Below are 14,796 nucleotides of genomic sequence, written 5' to 3' on the forward strand. Positions count from 1 at the left end.
ATGTACTCCATTACACCCCAACCCTGCCTACAGTGATACTAAAATCTTATTTAATTTTACTTCAGTTTATTTCTTTATAGTTTTCTGACTTTTTTTAAATTATTATTCAGAGCCTCTAGTGTGCTTTTGATGTCTACACTCAGCCCTGGTTTGTATCAACATATTAATGCTCTGGGTTACCATCATAACACATCTGTTTATACAAGCACAAGATACAGAAAATGTATATACAAATTTCAGTGTCCAGTGGTATCTTCCCTAGGATGTAAATCTGACCCATAGAAAAGTCCTCTGTTACCTCCAAGCAAAAGGAGAGATTGGCAGTACAGGTCAGTCCTCCATAAGTGAAGGAATTCATCTCACTGACAACACACCACTGAGTATGTGACACCTGGACTGCATCAGAATGGCCATGCAATGACCAAACATTTATGAGCTTATTGTCATTGGGAGAAAAAGGTTGTAATGTGTTACAGGTGCAAATAGCATAGTTATGCATTTCATGACAACATGTGTGACTGGTAAACAAGGTCTCAGTACCCTTCAAGGTCATGTATCCAGTAAGGTGATCCCATTTTACTATCAGATTAAAGGGAAGGTCGCAAAGAATCCAAGGCAACCAGAACATTCATCACCAGTATACATCATTACAGTGGATAATAACTCAGAATAATTAATGCTTTTCCTTTTTTCCTGATGCAAGCCACCTGTGCAGATCTAAAATTTCTATACAATTATTTAGAACATGCCTAGGTGTCTTGTACAGGTGGAGATCTAAAATTTCTTGTCTTGCAGCAGTAAATAAATCTTGTGCATATGGTCTGCAGGCTAAGTCATGTTCGATGGTACGAGTCTGATTGAACAATGCGTGACTGATCAGTAGAAGCGCCTGCGCCTCGGATCTGACCGCATTTATGATATTTTCATTGCTATTTGTGATGTGTTGGAAACCGGTGGCCACCTGGTTAGCCAACCATGTTGAAAACTGTGATTGACAGTTTATCTTGTAGGTGTTGGCTATGGAATTAAATGAGCCAAAAAGGCCTGCTATGTTTCCAAGCAGGTCCTGTTTAGAACGTACAGGTGGTATTTTGATGGCAAGTCTGCTTTTGTAATCAGAGATTAAATCATCAATTCGTGCCTGTAGCCATGCATACGTTTTTTCATCATCATTGCAATGTTTTACATAAGCAGATAAGATATTTGAAATGTTGTAGGTCACATGAGTCATGACCAAATTTACATCATGTAGTAGGGTTCTGTTGACATTTCCCTTAATAAGTCCACCAGGAGGAATGGGGTATAGCTTCGGGCATTGTTTTGGTTTGCTATACCCACAGGTAGTTAAATTGAAGCAATGACTAACAGTACATGAGCAATTGTGTGGGTTAGTGAAATTGTCCATGCTATGTTTGCATTTTTCCACACAATATGTTCCTTCCTTTCGGCTGGTCCAAACAAAGGCTTTTGGCTTGTTGTCATAGGGTTTGTATAGTGTTAATTTGAATTGGTATTCTGTGTAGCTTATGTGTGTGGTGTTTTGTGTTTCTGTGTGGGTGCACCTATATGTGGCAGGTACCAAATTGTTGACAAAATAACATATTTTTAGGGTCTATGCAGTCATTGTTCTTTTCATACAGAGTGCGCATCCCACCTTCTTTAGCCCCTGGATATTCTTTTAGTTGATACCAGGCAGTGATGTTGTGTTGGGATGGCCATGCTGGAGTGTTGATATGTTCATGGTCGGGAGATGGGTGGAACCTAATTTACAACATATTTGTGGTGCACAATTTGATTCCGGTGCTACACCGGGAGGCCATGTAACTATTTCTCTTAGTGTAATGGTAATTTGAGGTGTGAGAGGCCCCTTTGAGTATTTTCACAACCATCTCCCACATTTTAGTGTGTGCATGAGCGATACTCTTTGGCCCAGCTTGATGAAGGTGGGCCCGGACACCTATCTTGTGTCCGGTCTCCATGGAATCATCGGGGTGGTCCTGAGACAGAGAAAGAGAACACAGTTTTTCATGGGCTTTTGAACAACTTACATTGGGACATGTGGTACCATCTTAATTTCCCCTTTACGGTTGTGGCCACACAGCTGTTGCATACAGCTTTGATTTCATATGTTCCATGCCACCGGGGTGAAAATGCACCTTGCTTTATAAAGATATGCACCATTATCATGACACCTTCAGTAAATTTGACTTCAGAGGTGGGATTAAACTGTGCATCATTAATCAGATCTGACTGTGTTTGTTTCAAGGTGGCTTGTGTATGTAGCACTTTCAACCTTTCTTGCAATTGTTTTAACACAGTCTGTTGAGCACGAGGGGCCCAAGGTCTGCTGGGGTGATTTCTGGGTCTGAGTCATCAGCTTGAATGGGCTGATGCCCGTGGCTTTGGATGGGGTTGCTCGCAAGACTGTCAGAACCATGGGTAATATGTCAGTCCACCTGTTTTGATGCTATGCTATCTGTTTTGAGATGTTCTCTTTGATGGTACAATTCACACGCTCAACCATTCCAGAGCTTTGTGGTCTGTATGGAACATGAAACTTTTGCTTAATGTTCAGCATTTTGCACATATGTTTCATTATCTGTCCAGTGAAGTGTGTTCCTTGATCGGATTCGATTTGGATTGGCACTCCCCAGAGTGGGAGGATTTGGTTCACTATCAATCATGCCACAGTTTTTGCGCTGTTATTGCGAGTGGGAATTGCTTCAACCCATTTGGAGAATTTATTAATTATCACCAGTCAATAGCGATACACCCCTTTGGCACTGGGTAGTGGACCAATGAAATCTAATTGTAATAATTCCCAAGATCCTTTTGTGTAGATCTGGTCTACACAGCTTTGTTCGTCCAGGTCTACCTTGGTTGATGGTGGCACATATGATGCATGTATCACACCATCTTTCAATGTCTGTGTCATGTGTATTGTGTTGATTCATGTCTTTTATTTTGAAATTCTAGTTCCTGGTTTCTGTTTACCTTGTCATGTGATTCCTGTTTTCCCTCCATGTTCTTGTGTCATGTTTTCATTGGGTTATTGTTTAATTAGCTTGTTATGAATTCTGTTTGTTCATTGGTTTATGTTCTCCCATGTCTTGTATTTAAGCCTCATGTTTTCCATTGTGTAGTTGTGAAGTATTGAATGTGATGGTATGTGTTTGGTAAGCCATAGCCAAGCCAAGTCAAGCCAAGCCATAGTCAAGCCAAGCCAAGCCAAGCCAAGCCAAGCCAAGCCATAGCCAAGCCATAGCCAAGCCATAGCCAAGCCATAGCCAAGCCATAGTCAAGCCAAGTCTAGTCTAGTTAAGTCCATGTTCATGTTTTGTTTTGTAGTCAGGGTTACTGGTTCACTTTTGTAAATAAACTGCACTTGGGTTCTTCATCTTCACGTCATCACGTCAGCAGCCAACAACATTACAGAATACTTCACCCACCATGAACCCAGCAGTTTTACTTCTGCGCCTACTTCAGGGAAATTGTCCCCTGGAGGACTATGTTGAGGACTTCTGTGGTCTAGCCAGCCAGGTGGACTTTAATGAAGTTGCTCTCAAAGACTGTTTTAGATTTGGTCTGAATGAGTCCATTTCTTTTTTGATGCCTGGCGGTCGCAGTTCCCTCAGCCTGGCTCAATATATCGACCTCGCCCTACGGTTCATCGGTTCCCTTTCACTGTGGGGGAGGCGGATGCCGAGCCAGAGTTCCACGTCATGGCCGCCGCCGAGCCAGAGTTCCACGTCATGGCCGCCGCCGAGCCAGAGGTCCACGTCATGGCCGCCGCCGAGCCAGAGGTTCACGACATGGCCGCCGCCGAGCCAGAGTGTCACGTCACAGCAACGCCTCAGCCTGCTCCATGCCAAGTCACAGCAACGCCTCAGCCTGCTCCATGCCACGTCACAGCAATGCCTCAGCCTGCTCCATACCACGTCACAGCAACGCCTCAGCCTGCTCCATGCCACGTCACAGCAACGCCTCAGCCTGCTCCATGCCACGTCACAGCAATGCCTCAGCCTGCTCCATGCCATGTCACAGCCACACCTGAGCAGTGGGACCTGGAGATGGTTCCCACCCTTATACCCACCACTTCGCCTTGACCTGTCAGTCCCTCGACATTGCCTCAGCTCGGCGTTCCCTCGGCTCCACTACGGTCCTTCAGCCTGTCGGCTGTGCCGGGTCCCTCATCCCTCCAAGTCAAGTCAAGTCTAGTCTAGTCTAGTTGAGACCATGTTCATGTTTTGTTTTGTAGTCAGGGTTACTGGTTCACTTTTGTAAATAAACTGCACTTGGGTTCTTCATCTTCATGTCATCCTCGTCTTTGTCATCATTGTCAGAAGCCAACAACGTTACAGTCTGATGCCATTCCCGGCCACCAGAAATTATTTTGAATCAGCTGTTGTGTTTTGGGAGCTAATATGTGTGCATAATCCGACATTAGCCAATGGGGCATCTGTGGCTCAGGTGGTAGAGTGGGTTGTCTACTAATCACAGGGTTAGTTGTTCAATTCCCAGCCCACATGATTCAACATGCCAAAGTGACCTTGGGCAAGACACTCAACCTCAAGTTGTTCCCAATGGCAGGCTAGCACCTTGCATGGCAGCTCTGCTGTCATTGGTGTGTGAGTGTGTGTGTGTGTGAATGAGACACAGTGTAAAGCACTTTGGAGAACCACTAAGGTTAAAAAAGGCACTATATAAGTGCAGACCATTTACCATAATCATGGTATAACTTTATCACTGGTTTCTGGAGGGCCTCTGGAACAACATATTTTCCAACCCTTAAAATCATGCCCTCTGTGACACTGACTAATTGATTTTGCTTTAATTGCGGTGCAAGCTCTCCATCAGAGATCCACAGTTCCTGTTGATACTGTTTTAGGTCAATTGGAGTGGCTCTCACAGCAGGTGCAATTAGCATGTCGGCCTGCCATTCATCCCCTTTTATAGTTGCTAGTTTGGCCAGTTTGTCAACAATGTTGTTATTTTGTTCACGCTCGTCTGGGTTTTTGTTATTGTGTGCATGCACTTTAACGACCGAGATCGGGGAATCATGTGTTTGATCGCTTGCCAGATTGAGGTGACTATGTTGAAATGTTTTTTAGGCATTCCGGCAGATGTAAGAAACTTGGGTAATTGCGACTGAGCCATGAAATCATGCACTACACCGAATGCATATCGGCTATCAGTAAACACACACAGCGGTTCGTGATGTGTTCTGATAGCTTCAAGCAACGCAATGAGTTCTGCTTCTTGCGTGGACATGTTTGCATGTAATTTGATTAGTAGTTGGTCAGCATCTGAATCGGGAGGATTGGGATCCACACTGCACATCCTGTGTGGAACTGACTGTCTTGCCAGTACCGGGAGCCATCAATGTACACTTGAATCTGGCTCGGGAGTTTTTGGTCATGAACCAGACCCAGTGTTTCTGGTTTTGCTTCGCATGTGTGTGCGTGACCCTCCACATCCCCCAATAGGTGTGGTAAAATTCGGGTGTTAACCGTAGTAACATCGTGTGTTTGTATATTTGCTAACCATCTTGCTAATCGTTGCGATGATACTCCTTTGATTCGGCCTTGCAGCAGCATTTGTACCTGCGTGTGCATAGTATGTACAACAACAGGTTGAAAACCCACAATAGGTTCTGATGCGGTTAGCATCCAGTGAACTGCCAGCACATGCTGTGTGCATGGGTCGAATCCCTGTTTAACAGGGGATTTCTTTCGGCTGTAGTTGGCAATCGTATGCAATTTCCCCCCATGATCTTGAGCTAGCACTCTGCTTAGTGTATTTTCATGAGCGTCTGCTTGCATATGGAATGATTTTGATGGGTTGGGCAAACCAGGAGTGGGCGTGGCACTCAAGTTTTGTTTCAGGCTTGTAAAGGCTTGTTCACGTTCTTCTGTCCATTCAAGAAAGTCGGAAGGTTTTGATTTTCCTTTTAAGAGCGAGTACAGCTGTTCGCTGTTCCTAGAACTTTTTGTAATGCATTCAGTGTGTGTGGTTGGGGTAATTCAGCTATGCATTTCCGCCAATCGTCTGTTAACACGTGATGGCTTTGCGTAATTGTGTAACCCAAATACTGCACTTCCTTCTGCGTGATTTGAGATTTCTCTTTGTTCAGTTTAAAGCCAGTTTTACCAAGCGTCAACAACACCTCATCAACAAGTTGCAAATATTCATCAATTGACCCCACCATTGAAATAAGTATGTCGTCGACATAGTGGATTATGTTGACTGCACCTAACAGCAGGTTGAGTGTGTCTTCCACTGCCCTGTGAAAAATGGCAGGACTGTTGTGGAGGCCCTGTGGCATTCATTCCCAGGTGTACTGTATTTGGTTGACAGTAAAGGCTAATTTCCACTGATCTTTGCGTCTCACTTTAATTGACCAAAAGCCATTTTTAATGTCGAGTACAGTAAACCACAACGCTTTTGTTGAAATTTGGGAAAGCAAAGTTGATGGGTTTGCTACAATGGCTGTAGCCTTGGGCAATACCTTGTTGAGGCGTTGGTAATCGATACAAAGATGCCATTTATCATTTGGTTTCATTTGGCATCGTCGAACTACCCCCCTGGTTTAAAGTTGTTTCACTGTTTCATGAATGGCAGATTCTGCCTCTGGTTTGATTCTGTATTATTTTTGTGAGGGAGGGGGCTCCACTTCAGTGCACACAACAAAGTCAATGAGGCCACAATCATGTTCATGATTAGCCCAAATGCTGCTGTGTTTTTGAATGATTTGTTGAATGAAGTCTGTAGTGGAGATGGACATGATGCTGGCTTTGTTGTGGGGTAAACACTTTTTTACTGTTTTGTTTATTTGTAATTCAATTTGTTTTTCGAAGCAATGAATTACAAAGCCATGTTTTTTCATGATGTCCATCCCCAGTACAGTTCCCTCACTGTTATTTGGTAGATACCAGAAGGACTCTTCTAGTACTACCATGCTTAAATCGAGTCGAGATGGTTGTGTTTGTGTTGCTATCATTAGTGTGTCACTGATGCCTTTGATTTGAATTTTTTCGTTGGTTAGGGGTAGCATGATGTCTGTGCAGGAGCATGTTGCACCTGTATCAATAAGTACATTGGCTAATTGGCCTCCTATATTAGCCCATATTTTGATTCGGTTTCCGCTATTGATTATGCTCCCTTCCGCTATGGAAGCCACAATAGTAGATTTTGATCCCCAATCTACCACTGCTCTAAAGGTGTTTTCAGCGGGATCTACACCATTCATCAAAGCCTTCTGGACTGGAGTGCCGGCATGATTTTTTAGGAGTTGTAATAATACATCATGGTCACAGCTTGCATTTTCTAGACCTGAGTGCTCCTAAATGTTACCCGTAAACATTTAGTAACATTTTGTTTCTCATATGCGAATGCGTTTACCTGTGCTCTTAGGGTTATTAACTCGTCTGATCGCGAACTTTCAATTTCTTTAATGCTCGTTATAGTTTGTTCGTTTTCGGCAATGTTTTTTAGGTCATTGCAACGAAGTGTGTATAACATAGCAATGGGAATCTTTTTGTATTTACATTTAGATTCCAATTTTCGGCCCTCGGCAGAATACCAGGATACTATTTTGTTATTGTCCCAGTTTAAATCTACTCCCTTGTTGGTTAGACGAACAAGGAGGTCTTTTATTTGCAAGGCCAAGGTTTCCATAATCTCCTTGTCTACGCTGCCGCTGTAATTTCCCTGGAAAACCATGTTTTCCCTCTAATTCTTCAGCCCCACTGGATTTCTACGGTCTCCGGTCTAACAATGGGTATATCAACCCATTCTACAAATGTGTCTATATGTAGTGTTTAAGTCTTTCCCTCACAATTTCTAAAAGGCAAAAAATAATGGACTTACAGCTGGAGCTGGAGACAGGAAAGGAGAAGTTCAAACCTCAAGTCCTGTGTGGAATAGAATTGAATGTTGCGCTTCGAAAGATGTCACTCGCCTGGGGTTGGGAGTATCATGGAGGTTGGTCAACACTTTGTAGGGGGGAGGCCACCCAAAGGCCCAAGGATGGTATCCAATGGCATGGCTGAAGGTCTCCTGCGCGTTCTGTCTTATCGTGCGCATTAAGTTTAAGTTATTTTGTTCCGATTAAATAACTGTATTATTAGTTTTATGATCCCCGTTTATTTTATCTGACTCCAATTATAAAAGTTTCCAAGGATATACAGTTGTGCTCAAAAGTTTGCATACCCTGGCAGAAATTGTGAAATTTTGGCATTGATTTTGAAAATATTTTTTACAAAATCTTTTATTTAAGGATAGTAATCATATGAAGCCATTTATTATCACATAGTTGTTTGGCTCCTTTTTAAATCATAATGATAACAGAAATCACCCAAATGGCCCTGATCAAAAGTTTACATACCCTTGAATGTTTGGCCTTGTTACAGACACACAAGGTGACACACACAGGTTTAAATGGCAATTAAAGGTTAATTTCCCACACCTGTGGCTTTTTAAATTGCAATTAGTGTCTGTGTATAAATAGTCAATGAGTTTGTTAGCTCTCACGTGGATGCACTGAGCAGGCTAGATACTGAGCCATGGGGAGGAGAAAAGAACTGTCAAAAGACCTGCGTAACAAGGTAATGGAACTTTATAAAGATGGAAAAGGATATAAAAAGATCTCCAAAGCCTTGAAAACACCAGTCAGTACTGTTCAATCACTTATTAAGAAGTGGAAAATTCGGGGATGTCTTGATATCAAGCCAAGGTCAGGTAGACCAAGAAAGATTTCAGCCACAACTGCCAGAAGAATTGTTCGGGATACAAAGAAAAACCCACAGGTAACCTCAGGAGAAATACAGGCTGCTCTGGAAAAAGATGGTGTGGTTGTTTCAAGGAGCACAATACAACAATACTTGAACAAAAATTAGCTGCATGGTCGAATTGCCAGAAAGAAGCCTTTACTGTGCCAATGCCACAAAAAAGCCCGGTTACAATATGCCTGACACCTTGACACGCCTCACAGCTTCTGGCACACTGTAATTTGGAGTGACGAGACCAAAATAGAGCTTTATGGTCACAACCATAAGCCCTATGTTTGGAGAGGGGTCAACAAGGCCTATAGTGAAAAGAATACCATCCCCACTGTGAAGCATGGTGGTGGCTCACTGATATTTTGGGGGTGTGTGAGCTCTAAAGACACAGGGAATCTTGTGAAAATTGGCAAGATGAATGCAGCATGTTATCAGAAAATACTGGCAGACAATTTGCATTCTTCTGCATGAAAGCTACGCATGGGATGCTCTTGGACTTTCCAGCATGACAATGACCCTAAGCACAAGGCCAAGTTGGTCCTCCAGTGGTTACAGCAGAAAAAGGTGAAGGTTCTGGAGTGGCCATCACAGTCTCCTGACCTTAATATCATCGAGCCACTCTGGGGAAATCTCAAATGTGCAGTTTATGCAAGACATTACCAAAGACTTTGCATGACCTGGAGGCACTTTTCCAAGAGGAATGAGCAGCTATACCACCTGCAAGAATTTCACGAAAGCCATCTGCGTCCCCAGTCTTGGACCACCTCAAACTTAAACGGCTGAAGAGCCAGATACCAATGGGTGATCTGCCGCATTGGTATCCTTCATGCGATGGAGTCACTGGAGCGGGGCATGGTCCGAACAGAGGGTGAAAGCCCGTCCCAAGAAGCTGTAGCGAAGTGTGAGGACCACCCACTTGATGGCCAGACACTCCTTCTCAATGGTGCTGCACCTCACCTCTCTTGCTGAGAGAGATATTTAGCATGGCCTTTAATTCCTCCCGAACCACTTTTTTTGTGCTCGGGTAATAGTTAGGGACGACTGTGTACCATTATCCCTGGGGTTTCGATATGTGTTCTATGAGGTTTGTACAACAGGAAAGGGGTGAGAACATGTCCTAGAATTCTCTTTGCAGTATTGGGGAGTAATACAAGGACTTTATCTTCCAGTGTAAATTCCCATAGCCGAGCTCCCTTGTTATATAGCCGGGATTGACATTCTTGAGCCTGTAGCAAATTCTCCTGTGATATCTGCCCCAATGTATGGAGATTTGCTCTCAGGTCAAGAATGTATTGAATTTTGTTTTTGCTGTTTGAAGGTCTCTCCTCCCAATTTTCACTCACGACGTCAAAGACACTGCGAGGCTTATGCCCATACAATAATTCAAATGAGGAGAACCCCGTGAAGGCTTGCAGGACTTCTCTAACTGCAAATAACAGGGGCTCAAGCCATTTATCCCAATTCCAAGCATCTTCGTGCATGAACTTACAAATCATGTTTTTCAAGGTTTGATTAAATAATTCAACTGGGGCCTGGGTAGCTCAGCATGTAAAGACACTGAATACCACACCTGGAGTCGCAAGTTCGAATCCAGGGTATGCTGAAATGCTAGTCAGGCTTCCTAAGCAACCAATTGGCCCAGTTGCTAGGGCAGGTAGAATCATGTTGGGTTAACCTCCTCATGGTCACTATAATGTGGATCTCCCTCTCAGTGGGGCGCGTGGTGAGTTGTGCATGGATGCCATGGAGAATAGCATGAAGCCTCCACACTCGCTAGGCGATGCCTGTGTGCCGTCCTTTCTAATGGCCCAACATGGTCCATGGCAATTCTTTTGAAAGGGACCTCGATCAAAAGAAGGAGGCACAAAGGTGTTCTTAGTGTGGCCGGTGGATTCACAAGCTGATTTTCACAGCATGCCACACACCACCTGCCAACATCCCCGCGAATGCCCGACAAATAGAAAAAGGCCATTGGATGGTTCAGTGTTTTTTCCTGCCCTAAGTGATCCGTCATTGGATTATGATGAGCCGTCTGGAATAGCATTTCCCAACGGCTCTTCGGTATCAACAACTGGGTTGGATTTTCTTTTGTCTGAGCGTCCTGTGTCACTCGATACAACTGATAATTTATAATAGAAAACTATGGATATGAGAGTGCAATGTCTGGCTGAAGACGTTGACCATCAATTTATTTCACTTGGTCAAAGGCATGCCTAAGGGTTTCGTCTCGCATCTGCTCCTGAGGGGAATCCCCTGTAGGGGATCCTCGAAGGGCTGGGGAAGCCGAGACGTCCCCCAGCAGCAGTGGATTCACCAACCTGTGAGTGAGAGCGGAGAGGGATGGGGAAACCGGTGGGTGGTGCAGGCCCCCAAAGCCGGGGAGCCAATTTAGGAGGGGGAACCCTTTGTTTTCGGGGAAGAGGAACAGGATGGGAGGAAGGGGAGGGGAGAGAAGGAGAGGAGACAGGAGAGAGAGAGAGAGAGAGAGAGAGAGAGAGAGAGAGAGAGAGAAAGGTCTCGGGCTCTCCGGCTCCCGGATACGCCACCATGTGGTCCTCTGCTAGCTGGATGGCCGTGTGGAGCGATGCCAGGAGGTGGCACTGGACCCACTCCACCATCCCTGACGGAAGCCGGTGATAAACTGCTCCAGTACCACCTGATCGATCACAGTCCCGATGTTGCACTGCTCTGCCAGCAACCACCTCTGGCAGGAATCCCTGAGCTGCTGTGCGAAGGCAAACGGGCGGCTGTGCTTGCCAAGGGTCAGCGAGTGGAAACGTTGGCATTGTTGCTCTGGAGTCTGGCCAGTTGCAAGATGGCTTTCCTCAAATCCGCATACAACAGGAGGTTCTGTACTGGAAGCTGCTGTGCCACGAGTTGGGCCTCCCCAGACAACAGTGGGATCAACGGACCACCCACTGGGTGTTTGGCCAAGCGTATTCCCCCACCATACACTCAAAGAGGAACATGGGGCGGGGAGGATGTGGGGTCCGGGGTCACTGCAGCAGCCCCCACCCAGGGGCAGAGATGAATCGCTTTTCCTGCTCCACACGCAGCTCGAGGAGGGCCTGAGGCTGCAAATGGTGGAAGCAGGCGAGGGTCTTGATCACTTTCTCCAGTGGTGAGGACTCCATAGCAGCATTCTTCATTCTTTAATTCCCGGGTTTTGGTACTAGTGTAACAAGTTCGTCAAGAGATGAAAGGAGGAAGCAGGAGACGGCGAATCCAACTCAAAAACTTTCTTTTATTTTTCTAACTTAAATGCTTTTCAGCACACACAAATAATGCCCACACACACACAAGTGCAGGCTCAGCTCTCTCTCCCCTCTCTGGCATCTGGCTCGCTCTTAAATCCATCTCCAACTCTCACTGCAATGACAAGCAGCTGTTAGAGATAATCAATGACAGGTAGTGATCCTTACCGTTCTCTTCCCGATCTCGCTTTCCATTCACAAGCTGACACTCAACCATGCCCCCACCTCCACAGTGACATTTTCCTGCTCTTCCCTCTACATTATTATGTCGGAAAGCAGAGCCTCTCCTTCAAACATTAGACAGCCTCAAAGGCTCATCTTTATCTGAAATGATATTAAAGTCACACTGTTTTAAAATCATATTTCATGAAGAGATAACTGCGACTGCTGGAATCATGGCACACAGACTTGTTACACAAAATTTAGATAAGGGAAAAAAGACCCTCTCTGGCCCTTACAGAGAAATATAAACACATCAGAGACATTTGCACACATGAATTTGTGTGTTTATACTGGACACATGCACACATGCAATTTACTATGTGTCATGTAACGTGTTTGCTTGTGTGTGAATGTATGTCCATTCTAGAGTTTTGAGATGTTTTGACGAGGTTTGTGTGTAGGATAAATATTTATCTTCTTGATTATGCATTTTCATGTTTTACAGAATAATTCTTGTTATATGTCCATAGCAACTGTAATATTTATGGATGCAAACTCCACAAACTGTATCAACTGAATCAGAAAAAAATCATTTAGCTTTGTTATAAAACCATTACACAGAAATACGTAACATCTGTTCACAGTACACACCATACTGGGCTCTTCATTCAGCCTGTATGAAGCGGTGGATTTTTCTCAAATCTCTTTTGGAGCACCAGCCAAACCACAGGAGGTCACTAAAATGAAAGACAACATTTTTCCTATGAAGATTGATTAATCAATGGCAAAAATGTAATGAAGGGCTAAGATGAAAATGCAGGGGTCCCTACATGAAAAATGGTATCATTAGACTATAAGCCTTCCAGGTTTTGGATAAAACATTTTCTATTTCATTCAAGGCCATCATAATGACCTCTGATAAATCTTGTTTTATTTTTATAAACCAGAGATATATGTCAATTTAAGCAAATCTGCCATAAAAAGAGGTTTAATGGTTCATTGTAGATTCCAAGTGTTCTGTATCTTCTAGGCTATATGTTTTATATGCCATTTGTCATGTCACCATGTATGTCTTTTTTTTATATATCAAATTTTAAGCTTTACATGTAGTCTTTATCATTATTATACACTCACTGAGCACTTTTTTAGGAACACTATGGTCCTAATAATGTGCCAGACATGGTCTTTTGCTGTTGTAGCCCATCTGCCTCAAGGTTCGACGTGTTGTGCATTCTGAGATGCTATTCTGCTCACTACAGCTGTGTAGAGTGGTTATCTGAGTTAGCCTTTCTGTCAGCTCAAACCAGTCTGGCCCATTCTCCATTGACCTCTCTCATCAACAAGGTGTTTCCATCCGCAGAACTGCTGTTCAATGGATATTTTTTGTTTTTGGCACCATTCTAAGTAAACTCTAGAGGCTGTTGTGCGTGAAAATCTCAGGAGATCAGCAGTTACAGAAATACTCAAACCAGCCCACCTGGCACCAACAATCAACCCACGGTCAAAATCACTGAGATCACATTTTTTCCCCATTCTGATAGTTGATGTGAACATTAACTAAAGCACCTGACCTGTATCTGCATGATTTTATGCTTTACACTGCTGCCATACAATTGGCTGATTAAATAATCACATGAATAAGTAGGTGTATGGGTGTTTAAAGTGATCCCTATCTAAATAACAAAATGCTATGTGACATAGAGACATCTTTTCTTATTTTTAGTTACTCTAAATGCTTGTGGAATGCTTTTATGCTGAGATACATGTCATGCCACTTCATTCTCTATGCACTGTTAAAATTCCATTGTTCACTTCTTTGTTTTTTGTCTTTGCTCCTGGGTAGCCTGTAAACTAAAACCTTGAATAGATGAAAAATAACTGCTGTGATTTGTTAGTCAAGACCTGTTTCAAACTGACGGCCTTTTCTTTGCCTCTGTTAGATTAACATAGGCTCAGCCTACATTCAGCACAATGGTGAGTTTGCAAGAACACATTTTTATGAAGTTGCCTAACCCTAACCCTTTTTTTTTTTTTTTTTTTTTTTTTTTTGACTGTGTTGTCTTTCTGACAGATTTGTTGTCTGTGGTGTTGTTATTTTCCAGACAAGAACACTTTGAGAATGTCAAAATAAATTAATAGTTGCAGAGAAAGAAAAAAGAAAGAAAGACACGTGGTATGTTTATGGATGAAATGTGTCACAATCATGATTAGTGTGCAACAGAGTAATTAAAGGATTAGTGATAATTGAAACCAAATGAGTTCAAGACTGGTCAAACTGATTTTATCAACCAAACTGCTATTTATGGGAACACACTTTTTCACTGAGAAAAAATATCTTCTTTGATGTTCCTACGTACAGTATTTTACATGCGGAACAAATTAGTATTCTTTGTCATAAGCCATAATCAAGCAAACTTGAATGTGGTTCCATCAGATACATTCAAAGAATAGAGGCTTTAGGAAAATAATATTGCACCATTGATTTTGCCACTAGCCATGCTTTCAGACTATGTAGCCATCAGCAGCCTTGAAAAACAATGCAACATTTGAACAGCCGTGAACTTTGCGGCAGAACACTTTGTTTTGAAACGGACCACTAA

The sequence above is a fragment of the Myxocyprinus asiaticus genome, chromosome 10 (assembly GCF_019703515.2).
Source record: "Myxocyprinus asiaticus isolate MX2 ecotype Aquarium Trade chromosome 10, UBuf_Myxa_2, whole genome shotgun sequence".
Taxonomy (NCBI): Eukaryota; Metazoa; Chordata; class Actinopteri; order Cypriniformes; family Catostomidae; genus Myxocyprinus; species Myxocyprinus asiaticus.